Source organism: Ceratosolen solmsi, unplaced genomic scaffold, assembly GCF_000503995.2.
Source record: "Ceratosolen solmsi marchali unplaced genomic scaffold, CerSol_1.0 scaffold41, whole genome shotgun sequence".
Lineage (NCBI taxonomy): Eukaryota > Metazoa > Arthropoda > Insecta > Hymenoptera > Agaonidae > Ceratosolen > Ceratosolen solmsi.
Window position 1 is genome coordinate 5,433,769 of NW_011948424.1, and position 12,289 is coordinate 5,446,057.

Genomic DNA, 12,289 nt, shown 5'->3' on the forward strand with positions numbered 1-12,289 from the left:
AAAAAGTCCTAAAATCAATAAATGCAATTATGAGGAGAGCTAATTTGCTTCAATAAGTATAAATGTTCGATAGTAGATTGATTTTCTTATTATATTAATAATCTGAAATTTAGGTTCGGCTAAGAGAAGTTAAATTATGTCTATATCAAACAAAATTGATTATTTTATTGAAAAATGTAAGTTTTTCATTACGAAATACTGTTGTACATAAATGAAATGTAATGAAATGAATAAATGTCTAATACAAGGTCCTTTTATAACATATTTTGCAAATTTACGCGCAAATCTGCTCCAACAGCGTGTATCTTTGATTTAACAAAATTTCTCTTTTCCTTTTTAATAAACTAGATTAAAGCTATGAATTATATAGTTAAGTATATAGTATAAAGTAATAAAAAATTTATCTTTTAAAATATTATATCTATATTCTTATACACACATATTATCATTTATAATAAATTGAATATAAAGTATAAATAACGCTAGAAAGACTTTTATGGAATGTTGAAGTAAATTTTTATCTCGGAAATATATCATTTGCACTAACTTATACACGTTATCTGTAATATTTTTGATCCCCTTGTTGCAACGTCAAATATAAGGTTGCGTGTTACTCTTACCAGAGCGTTTAATCATAGGTAAATGATAACATTAATTATAAGCTAAACATTACTAGATCTAAAATTTTTAATAAGTAATGTATTAGTATGCTTCTTAATTAATTTATTATTCCACTACATACTAAAGTCAATTTAATGAAAATGATTATTTATAAATAATATTCCTGTTATTAAGATAAGAAAACGATCGGCATAAAAACTTATTAAATGTTATATATTTTTTAGATTAATATTTTACGATAAAACTTTCCTTAAATATTAATAATATTTTGAAATAAATATATATCACATAAATTTAATAATGGACCAATAAATTATTTTAAAAAATATAATAATTTACAATGCCAATGTATTAATTGATTAAAAAATTTTCTCTCTTCTTATTTTCCTCATGGACTTTATAAATAAATAAAACAATCAACATTTCCAGGCAGTTTCATAAAGTAAGAGCAAAAAGTAATTAACAACCATTGAATTAAGGTTGAATTTCGCATATTTACTATTTTATTACATATTAAAATAATCGAATTTTTAAGAATTCGTTAGAATTTTTTCAAGAATCTTATATAAATAAATTATTGAATGAGCTGAGATTCATAAATTTCGCATAATAAAAAGATATAATATATTCTAATATAATTTATACAATTATGTGTTGTGTGCAATTGCACACACTCAGCCATATATATAAAATCATAAAATAAACGTTAATATTACATTCATTACCATCCATTATATTGTATTTTTTAAATACATCATTTATATATTAAATATCATAATATTTTCAAATATTAGAATAGTAGTTTTTCCATTGCAATAATCAAATATTTTAGAAAAATGCTTTGTCCAGTTGAGAATACATAAGACTGTAGGTTAGATTGTATAGACCATCTGGGATCTCCAATTTCTCCCAATATTACTTCATCGCAAATGAAATTTGAAGACTTTGATATAAAGAAGATTGCATTGTTAGTTAATCTCGGGTTAGCAGTATTCATTTGTGTAAAATTTGTGGGTAAACCCGTATAAGGATTACGCCTCCACATAGTATCATCGAACGCGAGTTGAATCTGCCATTATATAAGATTATGGAGAGACAAAATAATAAGGGAGGACAAAAATCTGGCGTTGCCATAATAATAAAAAAAAAAAAAAAAACAACCATTCCAACAAGGAGAAAAGTATGTATAAAAAAAAGGCGAATAGCGCTGTAATTTGTTCCGCTCGGACCGACGATCGTCATCATCGTGTCGGCGCTGCTACGTGTCGGTCTTTTGTCTCGAAATGGGATCTCGAGTATCTCGCAATTGCCGCCACGGCGCGCAATTCCGCAATAGCGAGAGCGAATGTACTCGTTCTATAAAAAAAAAAAAGAGGCACGCGATCCGGGGGTGAAAAAGGAGAGACCACAAGGGAGGAGCCCTAAGCCGTTGAGAAAAAGAGTCGGCAGAAGAAGAATCGCGAGGGTTGAGGAGGTGGGGGGGGGGGGTGGAGAAAGAAGTCTAGAGTGGCTGTAGGAATAGAAGTATGAAGAAAAAGAAAAAATGAAATGGGAAGCTGAGAGCTTTGGATGGAAAGGCAAAAAAGAATGGAAATGTATACCGTGTAGTGGGTGGATCGTTTTTTTGAAAATAAAGAAGGCGCGAACGGCGAATATGTCGTTAGGTCGAAAGGAATTAGGCTGGATGAACTATTATCAACAATGTATTTTATCCACGATTTATACTTTCATTCTCTTTCTTTTTAACATGCTTTTAATTTTCTACGCTTATTAATGATTATCATCTCTATATAAAATTACTTCTTAAGTATTTCTAATTAATCAGCTATTTGCATCAATTTTCATAATTGATCGTACTTACGATAAATCACCCGTCACTTGGCACATGTTTGTGAAAAATAATTCGAATTTTCAATATGAAGATTATAAATACATGAACATTATAAACAAACAGTGTCTGGACAGAAGTATTTTTATGATTTTTGCATAAACTTTGCAGCTAATCGTTCCATTCGAACATTCAAATTAAAGTTCCCTATGGACGCGTAACGAATGACCGTAAATAAATAAAACCTCGATCACAATGATTAATAGATAAATAAATGTTGATACTTCATATAACATTTAACTACGCCATCGCACTAAACGCAACAACAATACACGCTCGTAAAAATGAATTTTTCAGACGATCGAACAAAATTACTCGACCCATAGTATATTTCTCCAGATTCCATAAAACCTCCTCGTCCCATTATTACTTATAGTGCATTTATTACTGATATAAAAACGTTAAATCTGAATTCTTTCGACAGGTCGAGCCAATACAGTGGCACATCTAACAGAAAAAGGGAGAAAGATTATTTGGTAGGGAGTCGAATGCGAGTGGGAATGTCGGGGCAATTATCAAAAGAGGGAAGGAAAAGAGCAAGGAGGTGCAAAAGAGTGTGGTACGGCGGTGTCAGTGGCATAGTATGCGGAGACAGCATTATGGTCTAAGGCGCGTCTCGTTGGACAAGGATGGAAGTGGGTGGGAGGTTGGGTAGTCAGCGAGTAGTTGCCCAAATAGTCGAGGTGGGAGGTGGAGTCTCGGTGAGAGATAGAGAGAGAGATAGAGAGAGAGAGATAGAGAGATAGAGAGGGAAGGAACACGCAATCAATACGCGATTCTCCTCATCTCTCGGACTACCGGCAGTTGTCTGCTCTTTCTCCCTTCGTCGGCTTGGCAACGGAAGCCCGCGTCTGCGCAAAAACGCCCCCGAGCTCCGGCGCTACTTCGGGGGCAGCATGAATTCAATGTCCCCGCTGATTCGAGTAACTCGGGGGACGATCGCGAGGGGGAGAGCTACGTACGGTCGCATCTGCTGCCGAATTTCGCACCCGCGTACTTTCCTCCCTTTACTTTCCATTTCCCTTCTTTCACGAGCTTCTTCTTTTTTACTTTCTTTCCATCTTTTTTTCCCGGCAATGTTTTTATGCGAAATTGAATAGCGCTAGGCTTTTAACGTCGCTCCTTACGCGACTTTGCTCCAATTTTATTTATCCGCGAATGGTGCGGATGCTGCGGATGGCACTTATTATGAAAATAACGAACTAATCGCTTCCTTCGCCTCTTGTTGTTCGTCGCCCAATCGCCGCCCGCTCCTTTCTATTTGACCTATCCTTCTCCTCGCTTTCTTGTCATTTTCGCTCCGATGAGTTATTGCTGCGTCCTTATGTGCGATGGTGATGCATGTGTGCGCGTGTGATTTAGAGACAATGTTCTATTCATTTATCTTAAATGTTCCGTTAAAAGAAATATTACATTTCCGTGGTTAAGAAATGCAGCACCTAATGATTTTTATCATCAGTGGTTGGTTATAGGGCAAAAGGGATTATCTTTAATCATAAGGGAGATTTTGTTTTATTGTCTTTTTGTCGCTAGAGCGAGCATTATTACCATTATTACCCAAGCAACGTTAAAAGTCATTAAGCGTCATTCCGTAATTGACGTAGAAACATGACGAAAGAATGACTCGGTAATGGAGTAATTTTTTTATTAAGAGCTAGCAGATTAGCTGATATAATAATTCAATAAATTTAGAATTTCATAATGAGATTACTTGAATTGATTTACGTAAAAAAAAAAAATAAAAAAATAAAATAAAATAATAATAATAATAATAATAAAATATATAATATTTTAATATAATTACACATATTTTTTATGTAATACACAATGCTTGCTACATAAAATTAATAAATTAATATTCGTGGCATATTGTGCGTAATCGATTAAATACAATTGATAGAAGCCATGAGAATTATTTCCTTTGAATTTTTACCGCACATTTGCTTTATTTTGGAAAATACGGTTTCCAAAATTACTTGTCAATTTCGGTAAACCATTGGAGTGGTCATCCACCTGTTCTTATAATTCGTAGAATTCGTAATCAATCTAGTTACATAATTCATACAATTTATGTTTTATATAAGAAACGAGAAAGTCCCATTAAAGCTGATTGATTTTAGTATTATTGAAAGTTCTTGTATTGCGCTTGTAGTACACGCCATTTTAATGATTATAATTAAATATTATACATCAAAGATCATCGTCACAGCTTTATTATTTGACGATTTATATCCAGGGTATAATAGAGCTTAATGTATGGATCGGTTATATTATTATAGAATATATTGAATCTTATCGACGTCAAATGTCCTATGGCAATTTATTTAAAACAATTAATGATTAGTGGGTATATATCGTTTATCTGAGGGGCGCTTGAGGTATATGATTTATGCGCTTTTAACTTTAAAGAGGCCAATTCGAATATTTCCACGAGTTTTTCCGAGTTGCAGTTGAGGTTGTTGAGGAACATTCATACGGAAAAATTCTGGAACGGCGCGGCAAACATTGTATGCAAATGAGAACAAAGTGAGAGAGAATGAGTAGGATCAAGTAAGCGAACGATGAGGGATGAAATGAGAAGTTGTGGAAGAGAAGGAACAAGAGAACGGGGAGTATCGCAAAACGAAAGAGGGAGAGAGAGAGAGAGAGAGAGAGAGAGAGAGAGAGAGAGAGAGTGGAGAGCGGTGAGCAACGGGTGAAACGATGAAGAGAACAAAATCTGTTTTAAACTGTAAAGTTATTCAAAAGTCAAACTTTACTATCCTGTTTAACGTACACAAATCGATGCGCAGGTACACGCCTTTTCAGACAATTTACATTTACACCTCGAGCGCGTCGACAGTCGAATTAGAATTTTCTTACAGCGATAGAACATGCTTATGCGAATGACATTAGCAGTTACCAAAGTACTCGTCAATGTGGTAAACAAAGGGAGGTGCGTACACGGACAAACCCCTTGTATTGCGTCATCGGGAAGATGTCAAGTTCAAGCGAATGTTTTGACGACTCTTTTGAGCGAAACGTCAGCCCTTGTTCTCGCGCGTTTCACGGTCGGGAAATTAGAAGAAAAATGGTGGTGGAGAGGGGCGGTGGCGTGACGGGGGACTCGTCGGGCGTCTGCCGGATTAAGCGACTCGGGGATGCTCCGAGATTATTGCTCGTAATAGCCCCGAGCGGGATAAAAATAAAAATAAGCGCCACCGCGACTCCGTTACGTCGAACGCCCTATATCGAGCGACCCATACATGCACGCACATCGACACATGGCGTTCCGATCCACGAGCCCCGCATGCACACGGGTGAACCATTGGGTGCAGCGTACGCGCGCTCGACCCGGCTCGGGGGCGGCGATGCGCGCGCAACATCGCGTCTTCCCGCCCCCGTCGGGCACGTGCGCGGGGGCAGCAAGGAGCGAGGACTTGCACAGGGTATTCGTTCCGTGTCGTGGCCGCATAAAGGGTGGAAAGGGAACGAGGGAGGCCGTGGCGGCGGCGGGAAGCGAGGCTCGCCCGGGTGATGGTGACCCGGGTGCCCCGAGTGTTCGCCCGCTCGACGGAAATACTTGATATGTGATTATTCAACGACAGCCAATTAACGGTGGGAGCGCGCGCGCTTTGCCATGTCCTGGCGCAGCATTTAACCATCCGCGCTACTCAATGTCGGGCATTGAGCGGAGGAAGGTTAAATTTCTCATAATGAAATCATTTGTCGGATTTGCGAATTTAGCTCATTGCAATTTTGTGACGTTATTCTTATTAGATAAATGGCATACGACATGGACGCAGGACTACGGTTATACGTTTATACGGTTATACCGATAATTGCTTCTTACTGCAACCGTTTGGTTAAACATGTTTCCCTACTTTTCAACGACATTAATAATAACAACGACAATAATAATTATTATTATATCTGTTGAAGTACACCGCCGCCGCACCTCCATTACATCTAATTTTCTTTTAGTTTTTAATTATATTACTGTTATTATTATTGCTGTTGATATTTTTCGTAAAGGATTTCGCGTTCAATTGAATATTGATATTTCTGGCACAAATGGAACGTAACGAGAGAAATTGAATAATAGTATCAATGAAATCGTAAAAGTTTCTACTTCAAGCAATCGACGCCTCAGGTGTTTTGTTCAATTATAATGGCGATATATAAGCACGATGATAAAAAATATTATTATCCCTTAAGTGTTGCAGATAAGCGTTTGTGCATTTATGAAATGCGTAATCAATAAATAATACCATAAACACGTACGCGATTGTACGGTTAAAGATAAGTTTTTATAAATCGATGAAATTAAAATTAAATTATAACTTTTGCGATGTATTCGTCTTTGATAAAGTTTGTGCGATATTATCACGATACCTGGGGATGTTAATTGTAATTACTCTCTGTAACTTCTTATATAAAGGGAATTCAATTTTATTTTTATTTGATAAATATAAGTATCAGGATGGTATTTTTTTATTTTTTATTTTTTATTTATTTATTTATTTATTTATTTATTTTTTTTTTTTTTTTTTTTTTTTTTTTTTTTTTTTTTTTTTTTTTTTTGATTACTATATATGATACATTCACGTCCTTATTTATAATAAACATACAACTTGACATTAATTCATAATTAAAAATACGATTCAACAAATAAAATATCCTCTGCTATCATACGTATACAATTGATTATTTGTTTTACCTTTTTCGAGACTCGAATAAATAATTTCTATACAATTAAAACTCAATTTCACTGAAAAATCAATATAACTAGTAGATGTAAGTGTCGCACTAAACAACAATGAAAATTTACATTTTTTGTTTATCTTTTACAAATACCGAGGAAGCGAATGCATTAAAGTAGGCGTCTTTTGAAAAATAATTCAATAAAATGACAATTTTTACGGGTAATACATTAAAAGTATGAAATTTTGTATCGAGCGGCTTGGCAATTACGACTTGCACTTTGAAGAATCGCGAGAAAGGGAATGCTTGGATAGGACGGAGAATTTTCTCGAATCGAACTGGAGGGAAACCCTCGTCGCTTACAGCCGAACCTCTCGACGCTCCGATCACTCTTCGCGCATCGCGGACGACAGGCTAATCAATCAATGGGAGGCAAGTCCGAGGGAATCGTCGGTATTCCCCAGCAATAATCCGCGAGCCACCCGTCCAGAGGGTCCTCCATCCGCCCCTAGAGGTGTCTCCGTACCACGAAAGTCCACCGGTGCATCGGCCCCGTCGACCTTGACTCCGGGCGGAGTCGAGACTCGGCGCAGCGCTCAACGTCCCCTCGGCGACTGGTCGGTGCGCGCCGACGACTGCGCACCGTCCCCAGGACGCATGCGCCCCGGCTCCGCTGACCCGGTCGCGAGGCTCGCGCCTAACGCTGCCGGTGCCAGTAGTGCGCGTGTGTGCGCGACTCTCGCTCGTTCCCCGTGGCCGGTGCCCCAGAGGCCCTACCGCGACGCAGGTCGACGCCTCTAACCCGCGCCCCAAGCGATGACACCAAGCTGAGCTCCGAACCCACCACGGACGCCACCACCGACGACCGCACGTAAGTCCCGCTCCAGGACTCCTCGACGGGTCTCCGACTCCCCACTCGGGTATAACGGATGGTACGCGCCAACTGGCGCCCGATCCGCATCAGCCCGTACGTCTGCGTGGAAGCAACGAAGGCCTGACGCATACATCGTCTCCGGGTATAGCGCGGACGTGCCCGAGCGTTACCGAGCTCTCTACATTGCGATTATCGTGCCCCACTAACTCCAAATGCCAACTTTACGAGGCTTTTTGCATCATTCGCTGTGATACGGTAACGGGCTTTCTTCGACTACGGCTGATTATGCGCTCACTACTGCACATACACAGGCACAAGACAGCCAAAAGAAAAGCACCTAACCATTTCATTTCATTCAATTTTCATTCATCCATCAATCAATCCATCCATCCATCTATACATACATACATACGTATATCCGTACGCGTACACGCGTGTCTACATGTTCTTTTCAGGTCGATTTCTTACTTACTTTCGTCCCATTGTTTCTCCACCTCATTTAATCGCCCTTTGTGCGATTTTTTTTTTTTCGTGTTCAGGCGTTACGGGCTGCGGACGTTGCAATTTTAGCGACACAATTTTTCACTCTTTGTGATGTGCCTTCCGCTCGTTGCTAATTGTGTCAATGCCTTTTATCGACTTAGATTTCATGTAAACACTCGCGTTTTCATCTTTCAATTTGCCTCTTGCGATAAGCAACGGTTGTCTTACATTTTTTTCTTTCTCTTTGTTTGCTTTTTTCTTTCGTTTTTTTTTCTTCTTCTTCGTTTTTTTTTTTTTTTTTTTATTCGTGAACCCTAATCGAGCTTTGGCCCTTTTGGCAACACCAATAAATAACAACTAATCAATACATAAACTATATACAAATATATCATCATGGTAGTACGCCTATTACTATAGTTACTGTAATTTATGACTTCAAGCACAGTAAGCATTTATGCTCCATCATTTATTTATTTTTATTATACAATTATATTTATGATATGTCTCTTGTGTATTTTGGTTTTTATTTTTTGCCTCTATATGTTCCCATAAAACATTCTTCGATTATTTATCTTCCAAAGTAATATATTTTTTTTTAATATATCTCATAACCCAGCTGACAATGTATCTTATGAATGATATTGTATTGTACTTTTAATAATTTTACTTATCCAAATTCATTGTATGTGCAATTTAGATTTTTCGTCCTTAAAGTGCATCTTAGTATTGTAATATTATTACAGTTTTTATGTTATCTTCAAAGGTAGTAACGTAAAGGATGTTGCATTGCTAATATCAATATTCAAAATTTAAAAATTCTGATATATATATATATATATATATATATATACATATGTAAGAAGAAGAATTACAGAATTTGATTATTGCTTGAATACTATATTTTTAGTATTATATCTTGGTAACAATAATACATTATAAAGTAATAAGAAATTATGTTAAATTACAAAATATACTCTTGAATAATTTTTGATAAAGTGTCATAATGTAATAAAATTAATATATTTTTAGTAGAATTCTGATTGAATTAAATACAATAAAGTGAATGGAAAATATATCATTAGGAGTAGGAAATTCTATTAAAGTTGTAGAAAATTGTAAATTCAAATGGTAATTATTTTAATTTACACTTATCAATTGAGTTGAAATCCATTGCTTTTAAGAATTCATAAAAGATTTCAAATTAATTGTAAAATCAACAGAATTATCGTGGTTCTCTTGAAATATATAATATATAATAAATAATATATAACGTAACATGAACTAACCGTTAAAATGCATATTTCGTTTTATGAATGTTTTTTCTATTGATAAGTAATTTGTTGAACAATGCATTGGAACTTTAGGAACTTGTTTTTCGTACGATAAGAATTAGATTATTTTAATGATTTACAATGTTCCTCTTGCACACGGTATCACTTCTTTAGGATAATAAATTATTTAATATACAATTACATACGATTCCAAATATAATGCATTATCTCTATCTCGATAAAGAATATGTATTCGTGTTATTTCCTTTTAATCCATAAAATAATTTAATCAATAAAAAATAAAATATTTCGTAAAATTATTTTAAATAATAAATAGCAATAACTAGTTGAGTTCTCCAGCAAATATATAGAACATCAAAAGAGCCTTTCAATCCTTATAAAAGATACGAGATTTTGTCATTTTTATATTATATCGTCGTTAGAAATAGAATTCTCCATGATTAAATATTTTAGGCACTTCGTTCGCATTGTTTATGAACGCGAGCTTTCTCACGGTATGTACTTTCAATAATATTCGCAATTGTCTATATGGCCAAGCTCATATTATATTTTTAAACATTGTGAAATTGGTTAAAAAATGTAAATAAGTATATTGAGCTTTATATTAATTATCGTACTTATCCGTATATTAATTATTAAATATTTTCATATAAGCGTTTATGCCCAGTGTATTAAGGATCACCTAGATTCGTGAATATTTAAAAATTACAATTTCATGTTATGTCCAATAGTAGGAAGAACATGAATGCTCGATGATAAATACCAAACATGATAATTGATAAACATAAAAGAACATCGTTCGTGTATAAAATATATTTCTCGAACTGAAAAGTCTTTGGACTAACAAGGTATTGTCTCATCTATCAATAGATGTTAAATTCTTTGATTTATATTTCCATTTATTCAGCTGAATATGGCAAAAAATTAATTTTAAAGCTTGACATATTATGTCTTGATGCTATTATTAACCTTGAAACTAATAAACTATATGTTCAAACATATAAATATAGATGAATAAATTAATAAAATATATAATAAGCTTTTGCCTTGCAAATTGGTAATATTTACTTGATTTAATTTACCAAAAGAAAACAAAATTAACGGTATTGCTTAATTGAATGCGCAAAAGTTCAATATTTCTTATAATTTATTCTCGAGATTATAAGCGTATATTAGGCAATACAAACAATTAATTGATTTATTAAATATGATGCAATAAATTGTTACGTACATATTATTTACTTTAAATATTTTAATAATTACTTCCTATCAATACGTGAGTTTGTATGTGTGTGTGTGTGTGTGCGTGTTTAATAATATGCAAAAAAAAGTCAATTAAATTCATCGGGCAAATAGGTAAAGTTTTGTTGATTTTTTCAAGAATTTCTCAGTAAAGTGTATATCTCAACATTGTTTACATTTTAAAAGATTCAGCGTAAACAATAATACAATGTTTATGCATTGTGTATTGGTAAAAACAATTTGGCTCAAAGCTTTGAACGTACACAGAACATGAATCGTTTAGGCGATGAAAAATTACAAGCTTTCGATTTACTCGGTAAAGCCTTTAGGGGCTCCGTATTGGTCTTGCGTAATGGAGAGTGAGAGAAGATTAGCGCAGCTGTAGTAATAGTGCTTAGACAAGTTATATTTACAATTTATAGAAGAAATATTTGTAAAGATAATGTGGATAATAAGGATTGTGATGAAATAAAATACTTAGAATGTTGTATTGTTGATAAGGATAGAGAATTAATTAATCGATTATATAGTGGAAAGACGGATCGGCTCTATCGGGCATTTATACCAAGCGTACCTTCTATTTATAAAATATCATATATATGTATTTGTATATTTGTATAAGGAAATTGATGGTATTATGATAATTATGATATATTTTAAAAACTTTAGCAAATATTCAGATAATATTTCGTCGAATTCAATAATTCTGAACACATACGTAAGACGTATTGCCTCTACGATTCTCGTCTTCGTGATTCATATTTTTCTTTTTTTTTCTCTTCTATATAACCTTATAAATTTCATTACATTTTTCTTGATTTTGTAATATCGTATCGTTTACAATGATGAAAACTTTAATACGACTCATCCAGCTATTCACATTCATATTATCTATATTTATTGATACATATATTATCTAAAATTGCGTTTATTTTAGATTTAGATTTAGACATTTTATTTAAAATTCCAATATTATAATTTCATTATAATAATCAATGAAGAATCGTTTTGAAAAGCATATATGAACGCTAAAGTGGATTCGTTTAAAAATTAGTTTCAAAAATAGATTTGTAAAAAAAGTATTTCATTTCGAAGGCAAGCGCAATCGATTAAATTGAACATCATAAAATAATTCTCAGTTAAGTAATAAATATAAAAATTAATCTTGGTATAGAAAAATTTTAAAATAATATTGCATGATCGCGT